The sequence below is a fragment of the Bufo bufo genome, chromosome 4 (assembly GCF_905171765.1).
Source record: "Bufo bufo chromosome 4, aBufBuf1.1, whole genome shotgun sequence".
NCBI lineage: Eukaryota > Metazoa > Chordata > Amphibia > Anura > Bufonidae > Bufo > Bufo bufo.
Genome location: NC_053392.1, coordinates 362,396,969 through 362,422,329, shown reverse-complemented (window position 1 = coordinate 362,422,329; position 25,361 = coordinate 362,396,969).

Below are 25,361 nucleotides of genomic sequence, written 5' to 3'. Positions count from 1 at the left end.
ATATTTGCAAAGATACAAAACAAACTAAACTGTAAAATAGTGCTGCAATGTGGCACATACCCTTTAAGAGGATTTCTTTTATCTTGATAACTTTAAAAAACTAATCTTAACATATATGGTATGTACTGTATATGCAATGCATAGTTGTAATTAGGTAATTGAATGGATGGATCTCATTTGGTGTGACTTACACTTTATAGGGTATTGGACTACCTGGGGAGTAGCTAACAGAGGTGCAGCAGCTAGCAGTGCACCTGAGTTCTAGTACCTGAGGGGGCCCAAAGGCCCCTTTACTCAATAAGTTGGCACCAGTATTATACGTTGGACATGGTACAGTAGGTGGGGTCCCTGTTACAGATTTTGCATTTGGGGCCAGGAACTTTATGTTGCATTTCATGGGCTTACTTAACAAATAAAATTCTTGGTTCTGTATTCAATTTTTACTTATAATTAAAACATTAATACAATCAATACGGTCTGTTGCTGGAAGTATCAAGCTCTGTCTTTTTATTCTTGGAAATATGTTCACTTTTAATTCTAGCTGTGTAACTTTGCTTTCTAAACTCATGTACAAAGCAGGCTTTACGTTATTCTTAAACCCAGGACTTGCGCTGCTGTTAAGCGCATTGTAATGGCTTCACACCTCAGATATCCAATGTGATTGTACTATGTGCGTTTTTCCATCTCAGTATTTCACTTTTTTTTGTGACAGCAGAATAATTCAATAAAATAACTGTTCTCAGAGCAAATTCCTGGGCTGTTGTGCTACAAACAAGTTGTTCATTCCATTTCCTTAAAGCACAAAATTCAGCTAAGCGCGTTTGAAAGAAAATGATATTATCCCCTGCTGTTTGGTTTTAATCCTTGAAGGGTGCCCAACTCACATGGAAACAAAAAACACATGGAACCATTTACAGCTGATGAAAATCCCAAGCTCAGAGTGCTGACAGTAGTGTCCAAAATTGCATGGCTGTGTTTTTTCCAAATACTCTTTAAAGCCACAACAACTGGCCTCTCTCTGCGCTGAACCTATAGGTCTCACCGGTGAGGGCTCTACCTCACACTGTTTGTTTTGTATGGGATGCCAAATTTCAAACAGAAAGTCATTTTGAACATAAATGCATGATCTAGTGGCAGATGTATGTTGCCACTGCGAGTCATTTTTGCCTAGAGGCACTAACCACCCCACATATGTGCTGGAAGACTCTATGCTGACAAATGGCAAGGCTCGCTAGCAAGTTATGGAAGCATTGCTAATAATATCTCCCCACTGTGGTCCCTCCTTGATTACAAGCCCAGGGACAGACTGTGTTCTCTGTAGATTCATGGTTCATAAGAAAATCCCATTTGTTAAAGTAGCCAGTTCAAATGTTCAGAGGATTTACAAAAAAAGTCATATTCTTTGCTGTAAATTTGGATTACTATTGACCTTGTTGCTTTGGTCACGCCAGTTGAACTGTTGTATTGTTACGTGGCTGTTGCTATCTCTTTAAATGTTTGTTTTTCGCATGTTATTTCACAGGCCCTGCCACTTCATTTGCAATGTTATAGGATATGCCACGTTATTCATGTAATGTGATGTGCTATTCAAGTAATGTGATGTGCTAATCATTTATTTATTATTGATATTGAGGAGGGGATTAATAGCACCTATCCTATTTTTGCAGATGACACTAAGCTATGTAGTACTGTACATTCTATGGAAGTTGTCCATAGACTACAAGCTGACTTGAACACCTCTGAGCTGATTTGGCATCAACTGGCAAATGAGGTTCAATGTGGATAAATGTAAAGTTATGCATCTTAGTAGTAATAATCTCTGTGCTTCATATGTCCCTAGGTGATGTAGCACTGGGAGAGTCACATTAGAGAAGTATTTGGGTTGTCCTTGTGGATGGTAGATTTAATTTCAGCATGCAATGTCAATCAGCTGATTCTAAGGCGACCAGGATATTGTCATGCATTAAATGAGGCATGGACTCGTGGAGCAGGGATGTAATACTACCACTTTACAAAGCGCTGGTGCGGCCCTCCATCTGAATATGCAGTCCAGTTCTGTGCACCAGTCCATAGAAAGGATGCACTGCAGCTGGAAAAAGTACAGAGGAGAGCGACTAAACTGATCAGGGGCATGGAGGGTCTTAGTTATTAAGAAAGATTAAAAGAATTGAATTTATTAGTCCTGAGAAGAGACGTCTAAGGGGGGACAGACTAACCTATACAAGTATATAAATTGGGCCATACAAAAATACGGCAAAAAGCTATCCATGTAAAATGTGCTCAAAAGACAAGGGGGCACTGCTTCCAATTGGAGAGGAAAAAGTTCAGTCTCCAGAAGCGTCAAAGCTTCTTTACTGTAAGAACTATGAATCTGTGGAATAGACCTTCCTCAGGACGTGGTCACAGCAGGAACAGTGGACAGTTTTCAAAATGGGTTTAGACACAATTCTTAAAAGTAAAAAACATTAATGCTTATGAAAACATGTAGAAATCTGAGTCTCACTTCCTTCTGGGATTCGCGTCCCCACCTATCCCTTGGTTGAACTTAATGGACCTATGTCTTTTTTCAACTGTATTAACTATGTAACTATGGGTACCACAAAAGGTAAGTAATGCCCTAGGATGCTAAAATCCCCCCTGTACACAGGTCCTAGCGATAGCTGTCATTTGGTGAGAAATGTCACAGAAAGCTTGAGATGGTATATTGCTACTGTAGGAAAGTCAAATACCTTTGTCAGGATGTGGTGGACATTGTAGATGAACCACACTGGAAACAGTCAGAAATGCACTCTAATATTGCACTGTAATGCACTGTATGATATGCTGTACTGCAAATGTTTGTGTTGGAAACAACAAGGAGGTTATGCTGACATTGACTGACTAATTGTATTATTACTGTCGGATAATAAGTGTGCATGCAAGGCCTTTTAGTGACCTGATATGATTTATGTAAACTCATTAAGATGTAGCTAGCTCAGGAAAGGCAGACTGACACAGGGCTTGCAAGCTGCTGGAAAAACCTGCAATAATCCTTTGACAAACTAGCTAAATAGTGGAGGTTATTGGTCCTAGTAATTGTACAACAGTTCTGGAACTAGCTAAGACATCTGAAGCAGAATATTGCAGAGTTGAGGCCTGTGCTAAGGGGTAGAAAGAAGCCACCTAGTCCATGCATCCTGAAAGCAGCCAGGACATGTATAAGAGACAGGTCTGAAACCAAGACAAGCCAGCCTACAGTCTATAAGAAATCTGTGATCCCCTATGCCAGAAACAGGGATAAAAAAGTCGCACAGCCCCATTTTGCAACCTTTTAAATGCCTTTGCGCCTGCCTCCCTCGTCACTTGGGGATAGCTGTGGTGGGGTGGAGGTGGGGTGGAGACGGGGCCATCAGCCCCTACAAATTCATTATCATTTATAACAGTTTGCTAGAGTAAATGATGATTGACAGCTACTCCAGGTGCACGTACTGCTAGAGGATGTGCCTGTGTCTTGTCATAAATTAAACAGATCCTCTGGCAGCGCAGGGGTTATCAAAGACCATATAAAATGCTGGTCCTTGATAAATTACCCCACCGTGTAAATACTGTCTCACATTAAGGCCTCATGCACACGGACCGTTGTGTGCATCCGTGTCCCGTTGTTCCGTTTTCCGTGATTTTCTGCGGACCCATTGACTTTCAATGGGTCCGTTGAAAACTCGGAAAATGCACCGTTGTTCATCCGCGTCCGTGATCCGTGTTTCCTGTCCGTCAAAAAAATATGACCTGTCCTATTTTTTTGACGGACAACGGTTCACGGACCCATTCAAGTCAATGGGTCCGTGAAAAAACACGGATGCACACAAGATTGTGATCCGCGTCCGTGATCCGTGTCCGTGGCTACTTTCACACAGACTGATCCGCAGATCCGTCTGCATAAAAGCTTTTTCAGATCTGAGTTTTCACTTCGTGAAAACTCAGATCCGACAGTATATTCTAACACAGAGGCGTTCCCATAGTGATGGGGACGCTTCAAGTTAGAATATACTGCGAACTGTGTACATGACTGCCCCCTGCTGCCTGGCTGCACCCGATCTCTTACAGGGGGCTGTAATCAGCACAATTAACCCCTCAGGTGTCGCACCTGAGGGGTTAATTGTGCGTATCATAGCCCCCTGGTAAGAGATCAGGTGCTGCCAGGCAGGAGGGGGCAGACCCCCCTCTCTCCCCAGTTTTAAATTCATTGGTGGCCAGTGCGGCCCCCCCCTCCCTCCCCTGTATTACATTCATTGGTGGCCAGTGCGGCCCCCCCTCCCTCCCCTGTATTTAATTCATTGGTGGCCAGTGCGGCACCCCCTCCCCTGTATTTAATTCATTGGTGGCCAGTGCGGCCCCCCCCTCCCTCCCTCCCCTGTATTTAATTCATTGGTGGCCAGTGCGGCCCCTCTCCCTCCCTCCTCAGTATTTAATTCATTTGTGGCCAGTGCGGCCTCCCCTCTCCCCCCCATCTAATTAAACCCCCCCCATCATTGGTGGCAGCGGAGAGTTTCGCAAATTTTCGTATCGCAAGTTTTCCTATTGCCGATTTTTGCAATCGAGAAAATAATGACTGGAGATCACAAATTTGCGAATTCGCGAATATATGACGAATTTTCACACAAATATTCGCAAAATATCGCAAATTCAAATATTGCCCCTTCCGCTTATCACTGTTGGCCAAAAAAATGTTTGGTACAAAAATGTGTATCAAGAAACCCTAACAGTTTGAACAATGAGGGGTTAATTCAGTTTTTTTTATTTTATTTTTTATTAACTTAATAATGGAGAATTAAAGTGGCACTGTACTTTCAGTAAACGTTTGATATCTCAAAGGGACATGTCAAAAGTTTAGATCATTGGGGGTCTGGGTGCTGAGAACTCTACGATCTCTCTCTTCTCACTGCATGAGACGGGAGCGAGACAACCTCATAGACTTTCTACTGAGTTTGTTTCACTTCCCATCCAGCAGCGAGGAGAGAGAATGCGCTAAGCAAGCGCATCTCTCCCTTCATCCTAGAGATCGGTGGGGTCTCAGCACTCAGATCCCCACCCATCTAAACTTTTGATATATCAAAAGTTTACTGAAAGTACAGTGCCACTTTAAGGTGACACCTAATGCCTAGCAGACCCAACATTGTTTAATACATACCAAAAATGGTGCTGTTATTCCAGCATAAATGTATGCCGCAGACTGCAGTCATCAAATCCAGATACAGCGTCACCAAGAAAAGCCACAGAACTGTGTCTTTGCAGAAAGAGGATGAAACATTCTTTTAATAATGAAAACAACCTCAAAATCTTTGTGACGTCAAATAGCAGTCATACTGTACGATCTCGGCAGGGTCATATTACATGGGGCTAAGCACTCCTTCTCAGGCAAAGCAGGCATCCGAATGATATTCTCTTCATTTAGAAGAAATTAATATCAAGCCTAACACAAGCTTTATTGTTGGATGGAGGGACCAGAGCTTTAATCCAGTGATCCATGTGTTCACATGCTTGCTTCCTGTCTCCTGAGGATTACTGTCCCCCAGGAGATGAGAGGAAAGGAAGAGGAAGTCCAAATCACTTCATTTTGTTGCTGCTTTGATACAGCTTCATACTCATAATCATTTTAATAGAGAGATGTGCAGCCTTGAGGGCAATGCAAAAGCCGAGATAAGTCCCAGATGGGGTTCAGAAGACAAGCCGAGGTCAGAACCAGATGGCCTACGCAGTACCAAAATGTGAAACTGAGAGTGGTCAGAAGCTGGGGTCAGAAACACAGAGTAATCAATCAGCAAATGCAGGAACAGGGAACAAGGAACCTAGCTAGTGAGCCCAACAAAGACTATTACTGGCAATGCTAAAATGCACTAGGGGGTTTAACCCCTTAGTGACCAGCCTGTTTTGGGCCTTACTGACCAAGCGTTTTTCTCTTTTTTTTATCGTCGTGCTCCAAGAGCTATAACTTTTATATTTTTTCGTCTATATAGCTTTATGAGGGCTAGTTTTTAATGGCGCCATTTTGGGGCACACATAACTTTCTGATTAACTTTTATAAACTCTTTCTGGTAGACCGTAGGGGATGATTTATGTGATATTTATGTAGTCTGGGTCATTACGGATGCGGCAACACCAAACATATGGGAAAGATTTTTTTTTTTGCTATTTTTTTTGAAAAGCGTATTTTCAATGAAAAAAAGCATAATTTTTTTTATGGGATTTCTTTTATTGAATAAAGATTATTTTTTTAAACTTTTTTTACTACTTAATAGTACCATAAGGGGACTATAACATATAGCTTTTTGATTGCTTTAAAATTCAAGACACTATCCCTATAGTGCATTGCATTTTAAATGGCAATGCTATCTGACATTGACTCAAGGCCTAAATCAGACCCCAGGCAGCCTTCACATGGCTCGGCACCCTGCGATCGCATTTGCGGGGTGCCGATGGGAGACAGAGGGAGTCCGCTCCCTCTGTCAGCACTTTACATGCAGCGGGCACCATTGCCCGCAGCATGTAAAATGTTAAACAGCCAGGATTGGCACTCCTGCCGGTCCGGGCTGTTAGAGCAGGGCCGTGGCTCTCATGTGAGAGCCGGGTCCTCGCTCCCCCGCTGCACGGGGGACCCATGCAGTGCTTAAACTGGGCCGCCATAAAAAAGCGTCAGCCTAGCCCTAAGACCCCTTAGCCAGCCACCCTTTTTAGAGTGTATTAGTGGCAAAAAAAAAGCATTATTTGCCATTCAGCGGTGCAGTTATATGTTCTTAACCTTTTCTGGACACAGGGCGTACAGGTACGCCCTTATGTTCTGGTACTTAAGGACCAAATCATTGAGCAGGCACCTGGGGAAAATGCGCCGGGGGGTCCTGTGACCCCCCCGTGTAGGCGATCGCAGCAAACCGCAGGTCAATTCAGACCTGCGGTTTGCTGCCTTTCCGGGTTATTCGGGTCTCTGAGGACCCGATAACCCGGAACAGGATGGTGATCGGTGGTGTGTTTTTACCCCACCAATCCCCATCCTGCGATCCTGAGTGGTGATGGTGACATCACCTCTCAGGATCGCCTCTGATTGGTAGGAGGGCGGCCGGCGGGAGGTTCAAATGATAGCAGCGCTCCTCTCCTCCTCCTTTTGTGTCCGGACCCCGAGGAGAGAGGAGCGCTGCCTGCACGTGTCTGATCTGAGCCAGCATCTGTGCCCCAGCACCCATCCTTGCCCCAGGACCCGATCTGTGCCCCAGCACCCCCCATCTTATCTCCAGGTAATTAGGGAAAGTCTAGGAAAAGGTTGGGCTAGGCAGGGAAAATAAAGGGAAAGTTAGTGTGAAAAAAAAACCTAGACCCCCCAGGGGTGCTGCTGCTCGTTGCTCAACACCCGGGCTCCTTTTTGGCTAGGCCCGGTGGCTGGACCCCGGTCAGTGCAGCCGAGATGAGGACATTTTGGGGCCTCGTGCTGCATATGGGCCTAGTCCAAAAACCCAGTGTCAGGCATTACTGGAGTGGGGACGTCTTCTACCAGGCCCCACTTTACAGTACGGCCATGACACGCTCCCGGTTTGAGGCCATCCGGAAATGTCTGCATTATTCAGATAATGCAGCATGTCCCCCCCCCCCCCAAGGTGATCCTGCCTATGACCGTCTGTATAAGATACGGCCGGTCATCGATCACTTTGGGGCCAAATTTGTACAGGCCTATGTACCTGGAAGGGAGGTCGCGGTTGATGAGTCTCTCATTGCGTTCAAGGGGAGACTCAGTTTCCGCCAGTATGTTCCCTCAAAGCGGGCGAGGTATGGCGTGAAGCTGTACAAACTTTGTGAGAGTACCTCAGGGTACACTTACAAGTTTTGTGTGTACGAGGGGCGAGATTCCTGTATTCAACCCCCAGAATGTCCCCCCACTCTGGGTGTTAGCGGGAAACTTGTGTGGGACCTGCTAGATAAAGGTTACCACCTTTACGTGGATAACTTTTATACTAGTATCCCCTTGTCCGTGCGGAAAAATCAACGCGGCCTCCCTGCCCACCCCCTCCAGGTACCTATCCCCAGGGGTGCGACCCGTGCCCTTACCAGTGAAAACCTGTTGCTGGTCAGATATAAGGACAAGAGGGATGCCCTTGTACTGTCCACAGTTCATGGTAACGGCATCACCCCTGTCCCTGTGCGAGGTACCGCGTCAACGGTCCTCAAGCCCGATTGTATCGTCGACTACAATCGGTATATGGGAGGAGTTGATCTCTCTGATCAAGTCCTCAAGCCATATAACGCCATACGCAAAACCCGGGAATGGTACAAAAAAGTTGCGGTCTACTTGGTGCAGGTTGCCATGTACAACTCTTTTGTGCTGTCCCGGAGCGTGGCAACACAGGGACATTCCTTCAGTTCTATGAGGCAGTCCTCAAGGCCCTGATCTTTTCGGACCGGGAAAGAGCAGGCCGGAGTACCTCGGGAACTGGAGGCGCCCGGATCGTCCCTGGCCAACACTTTCCAGGTGTGGTCCCCCATACTGGAAAGAAGGGACGAACCCAAAAAAAGTGCAGAGTGTGTCGCAGGAGGGGGATACGGAAGGACACCACTACTCAGTGCGACGCGTGCCCCGATCATCCGGGCCTCTGCATTGACGGTTGCTTCAGGGAGTATCACACTTCCATGGAGTACTAAATTTATATCCTAATTTAGCCACTGACTATCGGATAAAAAACTATGGCTCTCAGACTTGAGACACCAAAATAAAAAATAAAAAAAATTAAATAATAATAAAAAAAAAAGTATACAAATTAGGTATCGCTGCGTCGGTAATAATCTCCTCTATGAAAATACCCCATGACCTAACCCCCCAGATTAACATGGTCCAAAAAAAAAAAAAACGGTGCAAAAAAGAATTGATTTTGTCACCTCACATAACAAAAATTTTAATAGCAAGCGATCAAAAAGTCATATAGCCCCCAAAATAGTGCCAATAAAACCGTCCTCTCATCCCGCCAAAAATGAGCCCCTACATAAGATAATCGGCTAAAAAAAATTTAAAAAATGACTCTTAGACTTTAGAGATCCCCCCAAAAATATTTTGTATCAAAAAGGATAATATAGTCTAAAACCTAAATTATTGCAAAAAAGTTGATTTATTAGGTATTGCCGCGTCCGTAAGAATCTCCTGTATAAAAATACCCCATGACCTAGCCCTCCAGATTAACACGGTCCAAAAAAAAAAAAACGGTGCAAAAAAATAACTTTTATTGTCATCTTACATAACAAAATTTTTAATAGCAAGCGATCAAAAAGTCATATAGCCCCCAAAATAGTGCCAATAAAACCGTCCTCTCATCCCGCAAAAAATGAGCCCCTACATAAGATAATCGGCTAAAAAACAAAAAAAATGACTCTTAGACTTTAGAGATACAAAAAAAAAATTTTTGGATCAAAAAGGATACTATAGTCTAAAATCTAAATAATTGTAAAAAAGTAGACTTATTAGGCATCGCTGCGTCCGTAAGAATCTCCTCTATAAAAAATACCCCATGACCTAACCCCCCAGATTAACACGGTCAAAAAAAAAAATAACAGCTATTTTTGGCACTTTTCCATTTCAATCCGTTTTTTCCGGTAACAAAGCAATGGTTAACAACCAAACAAAACTTAATATTTATTACCCCGATACTGCAGCTTACAGAAACGCCACATTTGTGGTCTTAAAGGAAAGGACCGACATGGTTTTTTATTGACACCATGTACTTTTTGAAGCCCCCCTGATGCCCCCCTAGAGTAAAAACTCCCTAAAAGTGACCCCATCTAAGAAACTACACCCCTCAAGGTATTCAAAACTGATTTTACAAACTTTATTAACCCTTTAGGTGTTCCTCAACAGTTAATGGCAAATGGAGATGAAATTTCAGAATTTCAATTTTTGGTAACCTTGCCTCACATAAATGTAATATAGAACAACCAAAAATCATATGTACCCTAAAAAAAGTCCCAACAAAACCACCACCTCATCCCGTAGTTTCCAAAATGGGGTCACTTTTAGGGAGTTTCTACTCCAGGGGTGCATCAGGGGGGTTGAAACAGGACACTGTGTAAATAAATCGGTCCATAAAAATCAGCCCTCCAAAAACCAAACAGCGCTCCTTTCCCTCTACGCCCCGCCGTACAGTAGTGTACGACCACATATGGGGTGTTTCTGTAAACGGCAGAGTCAGGGCAATAAAGATACAGTCTTGTTTGGCTGTTAACCCTTGCTTTGTTAGTGGAAAAAATGGGTTAAAATGAAAAATTTGGCAAAAAAATGAAATTTTCAAATTTCATTCCCATTTGCCAATAACTCTTGTGCAACACCTGAAGGGTTAACAAAGTTTGTAAAATCAGTTTTGAATACCTTGAGGGGTGTAGTTTCTTAGATGGGTTCACTTTTAGGGAGTTTCTACTCCAGGGGTGCATCAGGGGGTTGAAACAGGACAAGGTGTAAATAAACCAGTCCATAAAAATCAGCCCTCCAAAAACCAAACGGCGCTCCTTTCCATCTACGCCCCGCTGTGTGGCCGTACAGTAGTGCACGGCCACATATGGGGTGTTTCTGTAAACAGGGGAGTCAGGGCAATAAAGATACAGTCTTGTTTGGCTGTTAACCCTTTCTTTGTTAGTGGAAAAAATGGGTTAAAATTGAAAATTTGGCAAAAAAATGAAATTTTCAAATTTCATCCCATTTGCCAATAACTCTTGTGCAACACCTGAAGGGTTAACAAAGTTTGTAAAAATCAGTTTTGAATACCTTGAGGGGTGTAGTTTCTTAGATGGGGTCACTTTTATGGAGTTTCTACTCTAGGGGTGCATCAGGGGGGCTTCAAATGGGACATGGTGTAAATAAACCAGTTCAGCAAAATCTGCCTTCCAAAAACCATTTGGCGCACCTTTCCCTTTACGCCCTACTGTGTGCCCGTACAGTAGTTTACGGCCACATATGGGGTGTTTCTATAAACGGCAGAGTCAGGGCAATAAAGATACAGTCTTGTTTGGCTGTTAACCCTTGCTTTGTTAGTGGAAAAAATTGGTTAAAATGGAAAATTTGGCAAAAGAATGAAATTTTAAAATTTCATCCCCATTTGCCAATAACTCTTGTGCAACACCTGAAGGGTTAACAAAGTTTGTAAAATCAGTTTTGAATACCTTGAGGGGTGTAGTTTCTTAGATGGGGTCACTTTTATGGAGTTTCTACTCTAGGGGTGCATCAGGGGGGCTTCAAATGGGACATGGTGTAAATAAACCAGTCCAGCAAAATCTGCCTTCCAAAAACCATATGGCACACCTTTCCCTCTACGCTCTACTGTGTGCCCGTACAGTAGTTTACGGCCACATATGAGGTGTTTCTGTAAACGGCAGAGTCAGGGCAATAAAGATACAGTCTTGTTTGGCTGTTAACCCTTGCTTTGTTAGTGGAAAAAATGGGTTAAAATTGAAAATATGGCAAAATAAATAAATTTTCTAATTTCATCCCCATTTGCCAATAAATCTTGTGCAACACCTGAAGGGTTAACCAAGTTTGTAAAATCAGTTTTGAATACCTTGAGGGTGTAGTTTCTAGAATGGGGTCATTTTTGGGTGGTTTCTATTATATAAGCCTCACAAAGTGACTTCAGATCTGAACTGGTTCTTGAAAAGTGGGTTTTTGAAAATTTCTGAAAAATTTCTAAATTTGATTCCAAACTTCTAAGCCTTGTAACATCCCCAAAATATAAAATATCATTCCCAAAATGATCCAAACATGAAGTAGACATATGGGGAATGTAAAGTAATAACTATTTTTGTAGGTATTACTATGTATTATAGAAGTAGAGAAATTTAAACTTGAAAATTTTCAAATTTTTGGTAAATTTGGTATATTTTTAAAAAATAAAAATGATTTTTTTTAACTTCATTTTACCAGTGTCATGAAGTACAATATGTGACGAAAAAACTATCTCAGAATGGCCTGGATAAGTCAAAGTGTTTTAAAGTTATCACCACTTAAAGTGACACTGGTCAGATTTGCAAAAAATGGCCTGGTTCTTAAGGTGAAATAAGGCTGTGTCCTTAAGGAGTTAAGCCTTTTTTGATGTGTATTAGTGGCAATTTGTTTTATTGTTTTCCATTCAGCGGTGCAGTTATATGTTCTAAAGCCTTTTATGGCGTATATTAGTGGAAAAAAAGGGCTTATTAGCCGTTGTGTGGTGAAGTGAGAAAATTACAGCTTTTTTGGTCATTCAGCGATGCAGTTATGTGTTCTAAAGCTTTTTTGGCGTGTAATAGTGGCAAAAAAAGTATTATTTACCTTTGTGTGGTGAAGTGAGAAAATGACAGCCCTTTATGTAGTGTATTAGTGACAAAAAAAGTATTATTTGCTGTTTAGCGGTGCAGTTTTATGTTCTAAAGCTTTTTTGGGCGTTCAGCGGTGCAGTTATATGTTCTAAAACCTTTTTTGGCAAGTATAAGTGGGAAAAAAGGGCTTAATAGCCATTGTGCGGTGAAGTAAGAAAATTACAGCCCTTTTTGGCATGTATTAGTGCCAAAAAAAGTACTATTTGCCGTTCAGAGGTGCAGTTATAGGTTCTAAAGCTTTTTTGGCCATTCAGCTGTGCAGTTATATGTTCTAAAGCTTTTTTGGCGTGTATTAGTGGCAAAAAAAAGTATTATTTGCCGTTGTGTGGTGAAGTGAGAAAATTACAGCCCTTCTTGGTGTGTATTAGTGGGAAAAAAGGGCTTATTAGACAGTGTAAAATGAGTGCGCTCTTTCACGCTACAGTAGGACCTTGGGCCTCTGCACGGTTCTTTATACCTGGCGCTAACATCGACCTATAAGGCTGAGTTCACACTTGAGTTATTTCTTCAGTTTTGGCCCCGTAACTGCCCAAATAAGTGACGTGTGCAGTGATTCTAAGAGCAACGCCTGTCATGTGCGTGTCATACTCACTCACAGTATTGTTTCACTACCACAGCAGACTCCCTATGCATGTTACAGCAAGGCACAGTGTTCTACACCACTGTACAGGCTCAAATCAAATATTTTCAGAAAATTCGGCGAACCGGCCAAATCCAATTTTTGAGAAATTTTCTCATCTCTCATTTAGACCCTTTGAGATAAGGGTCTCAAAACTGCATATAAATTTCGATTCAGCCCTAGACATTTTTGAGAGATAGTCACTTCCTTGCCAGTATTTTTTAACTTGTTCAATTCTGCAAATTTTAGTTTACTCGTATTGTTATTGTAATATTTTTTACAGTGTGATGATAGTGTGTGGTTTTCATATCCTATATAAATATTCTGGATGTGTTCCGTTATTATTTTTTTGAGACTTCCACTACATATATAACTCCTACACTGTTGCATGTGAGACATTGTTTGATCCTGTGTTGAAAATTGTTGACACTAGACTTGACCATTGTAGTCTTTTTTGGAAAATTGGTGATAGAACAGACTCTACATGTACTACAGCGCAACCCTGCACTCCTGTCCATGAGGTCATTGATATGGGTGCAGATGGGACTCAAATTGTGGGGGCTACCTGCATAGCTAAGCTATAATCATAGTGCAGAAACCACCACCTTAACAGAATTCAGAAAGAAAGGATTCATTTTAACTGTGTGTTTGCTTCTCCGGACCAGCGATGTTCTGTACTTTTATAGACATTTTGGAGCACATTTATTAAGACTAGCCTTTTATACGCTGGTCTTAATAAGCCCCTGTGCTGGAGGTGGATCGCGGAAGTTATGTAGAGGAGCTTCCCTGCTGCCTTACATTCAGACCATTTTTGACGCCTAAACAAGGCGTAGAAAATGATGAATGAGATGAACCTACTGGCCCGTCCCCTTTCAGGCCCACTTTTTTAGACCTGTCGTAGCAAAGAATGTGGTGAAGAAGTCACAGATTCTGCCGCAACATAGTGTGCGACAGAATCTGCGCAAGATATGCGCCACAAAAGTGGCGTATATATCTGTTCGGAAATGACCCCCTTTCTGCTTTTGGGCTTTGTAACCACTGCAATGGCTGCCACCGCTGTGGTTGTGTTCATGATTGTGTATATAAATGTTACCGAATATTGTCACATACATCCGCACATATTGTATGGAAGTGCCACTAACAGCTGGGGGTCTAGTATATTTCCTTATGTTATTGTATTTGTTCACAAAAGATTTTTTTATCCTTATATCTCTATTAAAATATAGATATGGATATCACACAGTATGTGAGCTGGTAAAGGTTACAGATAGGGTTTATTGCATAACCAAACGCTTCCTCTGACAGGACAGGGATAATGTTTTCATATATCTGTGTACTTTGTGGTTCCGGAAGACCCCAGACATTTCCATCATGGACATGTCTAATTCTAGTAAGTGTGCTATAAATACTGGATATATTCATATTCTTACATAGGTCATAGGAAGTTCAGCATTACAGTTAAGGCCACACTTCCTTTATCTATTTCTGTTGTTCAGCAATGAGGTCTAAATCTTGCAAAAGTGCTTTTTTTCTTCTTCTTGAAGTGATAGATGTACCATTTTCTGGTAACACTGGCATTACATAATAGGCTATGTTCACACTGGTGTCAAGGCTTTCATTTGTGAAAGATCCATGATGGATCCATCTTAACTCCTTAAGGACACGGCCATATTTCACCTTAAGGACCATTTTTTGTAAATCTGACCAGTGTCACTTTAAGTGGTGATAACTTTAAAACGCTTTGACTTATCCAGGCCATTCTGAGATAGTTTTTCCATCACATATTGTACTTCATGACACTGGTAAAATTGAGTTATTTATAAAAAAAAATACCAAATTTGCTAAAAATTTTGAAAATTAGCAAATTTCCAAGTTTCAATTTCTCGACTTCTATAATACATAGTAATACCTACAAAAATAGTTATTACTTTACATTCCCCATATGTCTACTTCATGTTTGGATAATTTTGGGAATGCCATTTTATTTTTTGGGGATGTTACAAGGCTTAGAAGTTTAGAAGCAAATCTTGAAATTTTTCTGAAATTTTCAAAAACCCACTTTTCAAGAACCAGTTCAGATCTGAAGTCACTTTGTGAGGCTTACATAACAGAAACCACCCAAAAATGACCCCATCTAAGAAACTACACCCCTCAAGGTATTCAAAACCTATTTTACAAACTTTGTTAACCCTTTAGGTGTTCCACAAGAATTAATGGAAAATAGAGATACAATTTCAAAATTTCACTTTTTTGGGCAGATTTTCAATTTTAATATTTTTTTTCCAGTTACAAAGCAAGGGCTAACAGTCAAACCAAACTCAATATTTATGGCTCTGATTCTGTAGTTTACAGAAACACCCCATATGTGGTCGTAAACCGCTGAACGGGCACACAGCAGGGCGCAGAAGGAAAGGAATGCCATACGGTTTTTGGAAGGCAGATTTTGCTGAACTGTTTTTTTTTTTACACCATGTCCCATTTGAAGCCCCCCTGATGCACCCCTAGAGTAGAAACTCCATAAAAGTGACCCCATCTAAGAAACTACACCCCTCAAGGTATTCAAAACTGATTTTACAAACGTCTTTAACCCTTTAGGTGTTCCACAAGAATTGATGGAAGATAGAGATACAATTTCAAAATTTCACTTTTTTGGCAGATTTTCCATTTTAATATATTTTTTCCAGTTACAAATCAAGGGTTAACAGCCAAACAAAAGTCAATATTTATGGCCTTGATTCTGTAGTTTACAGAAACACCCCATATGTGGTCATAAACTGCTGTACGGGCACATGGCAGGGCGCAGGAGGAAAGGAATGCCATACGGTATTTGGAAGGCAGAGTTTGCTAGACTGGTTTTTTTGACACCATGTCCCATTTGAAGCCCCCCTGATGCACTCCTAGAGTAGAAACTCCAAAAATGACCCCATCTAAGAAACTACACCCCTCAAGGTATTCAAAACCTATTTTACAAACTTTGTTAACCCTTTAGGTGTTCCACAAGAATTAATGGAAAATAGAGATACAATTTCAAAATTTCACTTTTTTGGGCAGATTTTCAATTTTAATATTTTTTTTCCAGTTACAAAGCAAGGGCTAACAGTCAAACCAAACTCAATATTTATGGCTCTGATTCTGTAGTTTACAGAAACACCCCATATGTGGTCGTAAACCGCTGAACGGGCACACAGCAGGGCGCAGAAGGAAAGGAATGCCATACGGTTTTTGGAAGGCAGATTTTGCTGAACTGTTTTTTTTTTTACACCATGTCCCATTTGAAGCCCCCCTGATGCACCCCTAGAGTAGAAACTCCATAAAAGTGACCCCATCTAAGAAACTACACCCCTCAAGGTATTCAAAACTGATTTTACAAACGTCTTTAACCCTTTAGGTGTTCCACAAGAATTGATGGAAGATAGAGATACAATTTCAAAATTTCACTTTTTTGGCAGATTTTCCATTTTAATATATTTTTTCCAGTTACAAATCAAGGGTTAACAGCCAAACAAAAGTCAATATTTATGGCCTTGATTCTGTAGTTTACAGAAACACCCCATATGTGGTCATAAACTGCTGTACGGGCACATGGCAGGGCGCAGGAGGAAAGGAATGCCATACGGTATTTGGAAGGCAGAGTTTGCTAGACTGGTTTTTTTGACACCATGTCCCATTTGAAGCCCCCCTGATGCACTCCTAGAGTAGAAACTCCAAAAATGACCCCATCTAAGAAACTACACCCCTCAAGGTATTCAAAACCTATTTTACAAACTTTGTTAACCCTTTAGGTGTTCCACAAGAATTAATGGAAAATAGAGATACAATTTCAAAATTTCACTTTTTTGGGCAGATTTTCAATTTTAATATTTTTTTTCCAGTTACAAAGCAAGGGCTAACAGTCAAACCAAACTCAATATTTATGGCTCTGATTCTGTAGTTTACAGAAACACCCCATATGTGGTCGTAAACCGCTGAACGGGCACACAGCAGGGCGCAGAAGGAAAGGAATGCCATACGGTTTTTGGAAGGCAGATTTTGCTGAACTGTTTTTTTTTTTTACACCATGTCCCATTTGAAGCCCCCCTGATGCACCCCTAGAGTAGAAACTCCATAAAAGTGACCCCATCTAAGAAACTACACCCCTCAAGGTATTCAAAACTGATTTTACAAACGTCTTTAACCCTTTAGGTGTTCCACAAGAATTGATGGAAGATAGAGATACAATTTCAAAATTTCACTTTTTTGGCAGATTTTCCATTTTAATATATTTTTTCCAGTTACAAATCAAGGGTTAACAGCCAAACAAAAGTCAATATTTATGGCCTTGATTCTGTAGTTTACAGAAACACCCCATATGTGGTCATAAACTGCTGTACGGGCACATGGCAGGGCGCAGGAGGAAAGGAATGCCATACGGTATTTGGAAGGCAGAGTTTGCTAGACTGGTTTTTTTGACACCATGTCCCATTTGAAGCCCCCCTGATGCACTCCTAGAGTAGAAACTCCAAAAATGACCCCATCTAAGAAACTACACCCCTCAAGGTATTCAAAACCTATTTTACAAACTTTGTTAACCCTTTAGGTGTTCCACAAGAATTAATGGAAAATAGAGATACAATTTCAAAATTTCACTTTTTTGGGCAGATTTTCAATTTTAATATTTTTTTTCCAGTTACAAAGCAAGGGCTAACAGTCAAACCAAACTCAATATTTATGGCTCTGATTCTGTAGTTTACAGAAACACCCCATATGTGGTCGTAAACCGCTGAACGGGCACACAGCAGGGCGCAGAAGGAAAGGAATGCCATACGGTTTTTGGAAGGCAGATTTTGCTGAACTGTTTTTTTTTTTACACCATGTCCCATTTGAAGCCCCCCTGATGCACCCCTAGAGTAGAAACTCCATAAAAGTGACCCCATCTAAGAAACTACACCCCTCAAGGTATTCAAAACTGATTTTACAAACGTCTTTAACCCTTTAGGTGTTCCACAAGAATTGATGGAAGATAGAGATACAATTTCAAAATTTCACTTTTTTGGCAGATTTTCCATTTTAATATATTTTTTCCAGTTACAAATCAAGGGTTAACAGCCAAACAAAAGTCAATATTTATGGCCTTGATTCTGTAGTTTACAGAAACACCCCATATGTGGTCATAAACTGCTGTACGGGCACATGGCAGGGCGCAGGAGGAAAGGAATGCCATACGGTATTTGGAAGGCAGAGTTTGCTAGACTGTTTTTTTTGACACCATGTCCCATTTGAAGCCCCCCTGATGCACTCCTAGAGTAGAAACTCCAAAAAAGTTATCCCATCTAAGAAACTACACCCCTAAAGGTATTCAAAACAGATTTTACAAACTTTGTTAACCCTTTAGGTGTTCCACAAGAATTAATAGAAAATAGAGATACAATTTCAAAATTTAAATTTTTTGGGCAGATTTTCAATTTTAATATTAGTTTTTCAGTTACAAAGCAAGGGTTAACAGCCAAACAAAACTCAATATTTATGGCCCTGATTCTGTAGTTTACAGAAACACCCCATATGTGGTCGTAAACTGCTGTACGGGCACACGGCAGGGCGCAGAAGGAAAGGAATGCCATACGGTTTTTGGAAGGCAGATTTAGCTGGACTGGTTTTTTGACACCATGTCCCATTTGAAGCCCCCCTTATGCACCCCTAGTGTAGAAACTCCAAAAAAGTGACCCCATTTTAGAAACTACAGGATAGGGTGGAAGTTTTATTGGTACTAGTTTAGGGTACATATGATTTTTGGTTGCTCTATATTATACTTTTTGTGAGGCAAGGTAACAAGAAACAGCCGTTTTGGCACCGTTTTTTTTTGTTATTTACAACATTCATCTGACAGGTTAGATCATGTGGTATTTTTATAGAGCAGGTTGTCACGGATGCGGCGATACCTAATATGTATACAATTTTTTTATTTATGTAAGTTTTACACAATGATTTCATTTTTGAAACAAAAAAAATCATGTTTTAGTGTCTCCATAGTCTGAGAGCCATAGTTTTTTCAGTTTTTGGGCGATTATCTTAGGTAGGGTCTAATTTTTAGCGGGATGAGATGACGGTTTGTTTGGCACTATTTTGGGGTGCATATGACTTTTTGATCGCTTGCTATTACACTTTTTGTGATGTAAGGTGAGAAAAAATTGCGCTTTTTACACCGTTTTTTTTTTTTATGATGTTCACCTGAGGGGTTAGGTCATGTGATATTTTTATAGAGCCGGTCGATATGGACGCGGCGATACCTAATATGTATACTCTTTTTTTATTTCTGTAAGTTTTACACAATGATTTCATAAAAATAAAAAAATATCATGTTTTAGTGTCTCCATAGTCTGAGAGCCATAGTTTTTCAGTTTTTGGCGATTATGTTAGGTAGGGTCTCATTTATTGTGGGATGAGATAACGGTTTGATTGGCACTATTTTGGGGTGCATATGACTTTTTGATCGCTTGCTATTACACTTTTTGTGATGTAAGATGACAAAAAATGGCTTTTTTTACACCGTTTTTATTTTTATTCTTTTACGGTGTTCACATGAGGGGTTAGTGCATGTGATATTTTTATAGAGCCAGTTGATACGGACGCGAAGATACCTAATATGTATACTTTTTTAATTTACTTAAGTTTTACACAATAACAGCTTTTTTAAAACAAAAAAATGATGTTTTAGTGTCTCCATATTCTGAGCCATAGTTTTTTTTATTTTTTGGGCGATTATCTTAGGTAGGGGCTAATTTTTTGCGGGATGAGGTGACGGTTAGATTGGTACTATTTTGGTGGGCATACGCCTTTTTGATCGCTTACTTTTGTACTTTTTGTGTTGTAAGGTGACAAAAAAATGGTTTATTTAGCACAGTTTTTATTTTTTATTTTTCACTGTGTTCCTCTGAGGGGTTAGGTCATGTGATATATTGATAGAGCCGGTCGATACGGACGCGGCGATACCTAATATGTCAACTTTTTTTCCCACCTAGTTTTTACAATTTTTTTTAACTTTATTTGGGGAAAATGACGTTTTTGTTTATTTTTACTTGAAACTTTTAATTTTTTGGTGGTAAAACTTTATTTTTTCAACTTTTTTTTACTTTATTTTTTGTCCCACTTTGGGACTTCAACTGGGGGTCTAATCCCTTTTACAATGCATTCCAATATTTCTGTATTGGAATGCATTGGCTGTATGAGTAATACTGTGTGTATTACTCATACAGCTTCCTGCCTGTGAGATCCAGGGGGCTGGATCTCACAGGCACGTCACAGGAAGGCAGCGGCGATGCCTAAGGAAGGCATCTCGCTGCCTTCCATGCCATCGTCTGCCACCTACAGCCGCATGGGGACCCGATGGCACCTGCGCCCCCGCCGCACCATTGAAAAGCCGCAAACCGCAGGTCTGAATTGACCTGCGGTTTGCAGCGATTGCCAACGGGGGGGGGGTCACAGGACCCCCCCTCGCATTTAGCCAAGGTGATCAGAAATGCACAGGGCGTACAGGTACACCCTGTGTCCTTAAGTGCCAGGACATCAGGGTGTAGCTGTACGCCCCATGTGTCCGTAACAGGTTAAAGATCATCTGTCAGCATGATCAACCCTATTAAACCAGGCATACTGCCTGGTAGAGTTGACCGTTCTGATTAATACAATACTTTAACTATGTTTCTAGATATGCTAAGTTGCTCTTTAGAGCACTGAGGAGCCAGATAGAAGGCTTGGAGCACTGCTATCCTAATGTCCATCTCCTCTGTGAACTCCCCCATCCTCTGCGATTGACAGAGCTAGACATCTCGTCTAGCCCTGGTATCAGATACACTTCTAAACCACCCAGTCATTTAGTTTACACGGTGCAGTCATAAGAATACAGAGTGGTTGAGCAATGTATTTGATGCTATTTCCCAAGCTCATCAGATTAATAGTCTCAATCACAGGGAAGGAGTAGTGCAGAGAAGGGGGGGGAGGTGGGAGTGAACAGAAGAAATGGGCAATTCAATAGTGGTGCTCCAAAGCCATTCCCACTTTTTACATATTACTTTTTAGTGACTTGTAGATTAAGTTTTGTTGTGCCAAGGGGCAGGGCCAAGCCCTTTGGAGCACCAGGGCTCTTCCACCCTGCACCTCTCCTCCCATCCCCTAGATTGACAGGGCCAGGCATCAAGCTCTGATTCCTTAGCAGCGCAAATAAATGCTGTGCATGCGCTGATGACATTATCCTCCACCAGAACAAAGCCAAGTGTATCCTGTTCTGGGTGGAAACTGAAGTCATCGGCGCATCCACAGTCATCTTCTGCATTGCTGGGGAAGTAGAGACTTATGCACTTTAGTGTAGACCACAGCATAGGCACAAGTTTACAGGGCCAGGCAAAATGCCTGGCCCTGTCAATCTAGGGGACAGAAGGAGTGGTAAGAGGTGCAGGGTGGAGGAGTTGTGGTGCTCCAAGGGGCTTAGGCCTGCCCCTTGGTGCAGAATAGGTCTAATTTACATGTTTCTAAAAAGTGATATATCTAGCAAACTGCACTAAAGAGACATGTAAATAAGGTATTTATTTTACTCATCAGGATAGACCATACCAGGTATTATGCCTGGTTTAATAAGGTTGATCCTGATGACAGATGCTCTTTAAAGTGGTTCTGTCATGCATAGTCAACACATTATGGGGATAGGTTACTCTCCTATTAGCTATACAACACACAACAAAAATACTGTGGCAAGTAACCAAAGGGTGGCCATAAACATGAAAAATCTGTTGATCTCTCCCCGTCCCCCCATATACATGCATGCATGTGTTGTCAATGGAGAGAGGGGAGACAGCCTCTGCAAAACTCCTCTTGCAGTGTCTTATCTCTCCATGAATAAAAGTATTGAGCAGTTGAAATCCAGCTGCAGGATTCTTACCTCCCTAACATCTGCTCAGAGGAGAGACATGAGGCCCCGATACATAGCATATAATTAGCCGGTCCCACTAAAATTGTCTGGTTCCATATTTTACTAATGCAATTTTACAATCTGTCAGCCTAAAGGACGCTGCTCTCTCCTGGTTTTCTTCATATATCTCTGACCGGTCTTTCAGTGTATCATTCGCTGACTCCGCTTCTTCAGCCCCAATTGGATAGACCATCAGCAGATTTGGTTTCCAGTACTATCTCTATTCTGATAAAACACAACTATGCACTTCATCCCCCAACATCACCCCTGCTGTATTATAGAACACCAGTGAATGTCTGTCTGCTGTCTCTAACATCATGTCCTCCCTCTATCCGAATCTTTAAAAAATGTAACTTCTTGTGTTCTTTCCATCTACTAACCTACCGAAACCTGATATCTCCCTCTCAGCGTGTGGCACCATCATCACGCCCAGGCAGCACACCCACTTGCAGTGTTATTTTTTACACTGATTCACCCCCTATATTCAATCTCTCGTCCGCTTATGTCGCCTGCACCTCAAAAATATCTCTAGAATCCATCCCCTTTCTCACTATGGAAACAACAAAAACTCTCATTATTACCCTGATCCATTCCCGTCTCGATTACTGTAACTCACTATTAATTGGCCTCCCACTCACCAGACATTCCCCCTTCCAGTCTATTCTCAATGCAGCAGCCAGAGTCTGCAGCACCTATCTGTCTAACCGCTACTCCGATGCCTCCGCCCTGTGCCAGTTATTGCACTAGTTGCCCATACAATATAGAATCCAATTTTAACTGCTCATTCTCACCTACAAAGCTCTCCATAGTGCTGCACCTCTCTACATCTCTTCCCTCATCTCTGTCTACCACCCTATCTGTGCTCTAAACTCTGCAAATGATTTACGACTGATATCCACCATAATCTGAACCTCTCACTCCCAGCTTCAAGACTTCTCGCGAGCTGCACCATTTCTCTGGAATGCCCTACCCCAAGAAATGAGGTTAAATCACAATATACACAGTTTTAGGCGCTCCCTAAGAACACATATTTTTAGGATGGCCTACCACATCCCATGATCTAATTCTTCTTTGTGTATAGCCCAGTTCATTTCCTGAACCTGATCTTCCACCAAACTCTCCACCTCACCCATGCATGGAAAATAATGCACTAAATCAATAGATGCAAACATAATATATGGACTACACCCTCACTCTAATAATAAAATCTGAGACTCTCAACCAATATATTTTGATCAAAACATATCTGTGCCCGCCTACCCGCACTAAGGTGGTCTCAGGCAGGTCCTACTCTAAACCTACCTATGTCGTATGGGCATCTATATTCAGAGGAGCAGACCCTGCACATATAGTGTGCTGCTCCTAGTTACCTCTGTGTGCACCAAGCAACCAATGAGAGGAGGCGCACACACAGCTATACAGTCATGTGAAAAAATTAGGACACCCTTTGAAAGCATGTGGTTTTTTGTAACATTTTTAATAAATGGTTATTTCATCTCCGTTTCAACAATACAGAGAGATTAAAGTAATCCAACTAAACAAAGAAAACTGAAGAAAAGTCTTTTCAAGATCTTCTGTAAATGTCATTCTACAAAAATGCCTATTCTAACTGAGGAAAAAGATAGGACACCCTTGCCCCTAATAGCGAGTGTTACCTCCTTTGGCTGAAATAACTGCAGTGAGACGGTTCTTGTAGCCATCTACCAGTCTTCGACATCGGTCTGAGGAAATTTTACCCCACTCCTCAATGCAGAACTTTTTCAGCTGTGAGATGTTTGAGGGGTTTCTTGCACGTACAGCCCTTTTCAAGTCACCCCACAGCATCTCAATGGGATTCAAATCTGGACTTTGACTTGGCCATTCCAGGACTCTCCATTTCTTCTTTTTCAGCCAATCTTTGGTTGATTTACTAGTATGTTTTGGGTCATTGTCATGTTGCATGGTCCAGTTCCGCTTCAGCTTTAATTTTCTAACTGATGGTCTCACATGTTCTTCAAGCACCTTCTGATACACAGTAGAATTCATCGTGGATTCTATGATGGTGAGCTGACCAGGTCCTGCTGCAGCAAAGCAGCCCCAAACCATGACACTTCCACCTCCATGCTTCACAGTTGGTATGAGGTTCTTTTCTTGGAATGCTGTGTTTGGTTTACGCCAAACATGTCCTCTGCTGTTGTGTCCAAATAATTCAATTTTGGACTCATCTGTCCAAAGAACATTATTCCAGAAGTCCTGGTCTTTGTCAACTTTATCGCTGGCAAATGTCAGTCTGGCCTCGATGTTTCTCTTGGAAAGCAAAGGTTTCCTCCTTGCACACCTCCCATGCAAGTTAAACTTGTACAGTCTCTTTCTGATTGTAGAGGCATGTACTTCTACATCAACAGTAGCCAGAGCCTGCTGTAGTTCTCGAGATGACACTTTAGGGTTTTTGGATACCTCTTTTAGCATCTTGCGGTCTGCTCTTGGGGTGAACTTGCTGGGGCGACCAGTCCTGGGCATGTTGGCAGTTGTTTTGAAAGCCCTCCACTTGTAGACTATCTTCCGGACAGTGGAATGGCTGATTTCAAAATCTTTTGAGATCTTTTTAAATCCCTTCCCAGACTCATAGGCTGCTACAATCTTTTTTCTGAAGTCCTCTGACAGCTCTTTTGCTCTCACCATGGTGCTCACTCTCACTTCAACAGTCAGGAGCACACCAAACTAAATGTCTGAGGTTTAAATAGGGCAAGCCTCATTAGACATGCAGAGTAACGATCTACTAATTATGTGCACCTGGTGTGATATACCTGTGTGAGATCTGAGCCAATTTAAGAGGGAATACATGTGAGGGTGTCCTATCTTTTTCCTCAGTTAGAATAGGCATTTTTGTAGAATGACATTTACAGAAGATCTTGAAAAGACTTTTCTTCAGTTTTCTTTGTTTAGTTGGATTACTTTAATCTCTCTGTATTGTTGAAACGGAGATGAAATAACCATTTATTAAAAATGTTACAAAAAACCACATGCTTTCAAAGGGTGTCCTAATTTTTTCACATGACTGTATGTACCACCTTAATCAAGGTTGCCTATTAGATAGGTGGGGCAAAAGTGCACATGAATGCTACTCCCAGGATAGAAGTGCATTCACACCTAAGGGTGCCACTCCTTCAAGACTAATCAAAAATCACACCTTACCTTCCCCTTTAGAGAGCAGCAATATGTGGTCATACCCGACAGTGTCTGGGGGAACCCAGCGTAGCGTTGGGACCACCTCAAACCCAGCAACTGCTGTAGCAAATATTAAATAAGTTTTGCATAATAGATCAATATATTAGAATAACCAATTTATAGCAAAAAGCAGTCATATTGCTATACCCCACAAAAAAGTACAATGTTCGAGAACCTGATTGGGCCCCCTCAACCTCTGGTCCCATAGCAAGTGCTATGACTTCTATGGCTATAGTTATTCTAATGGCTACA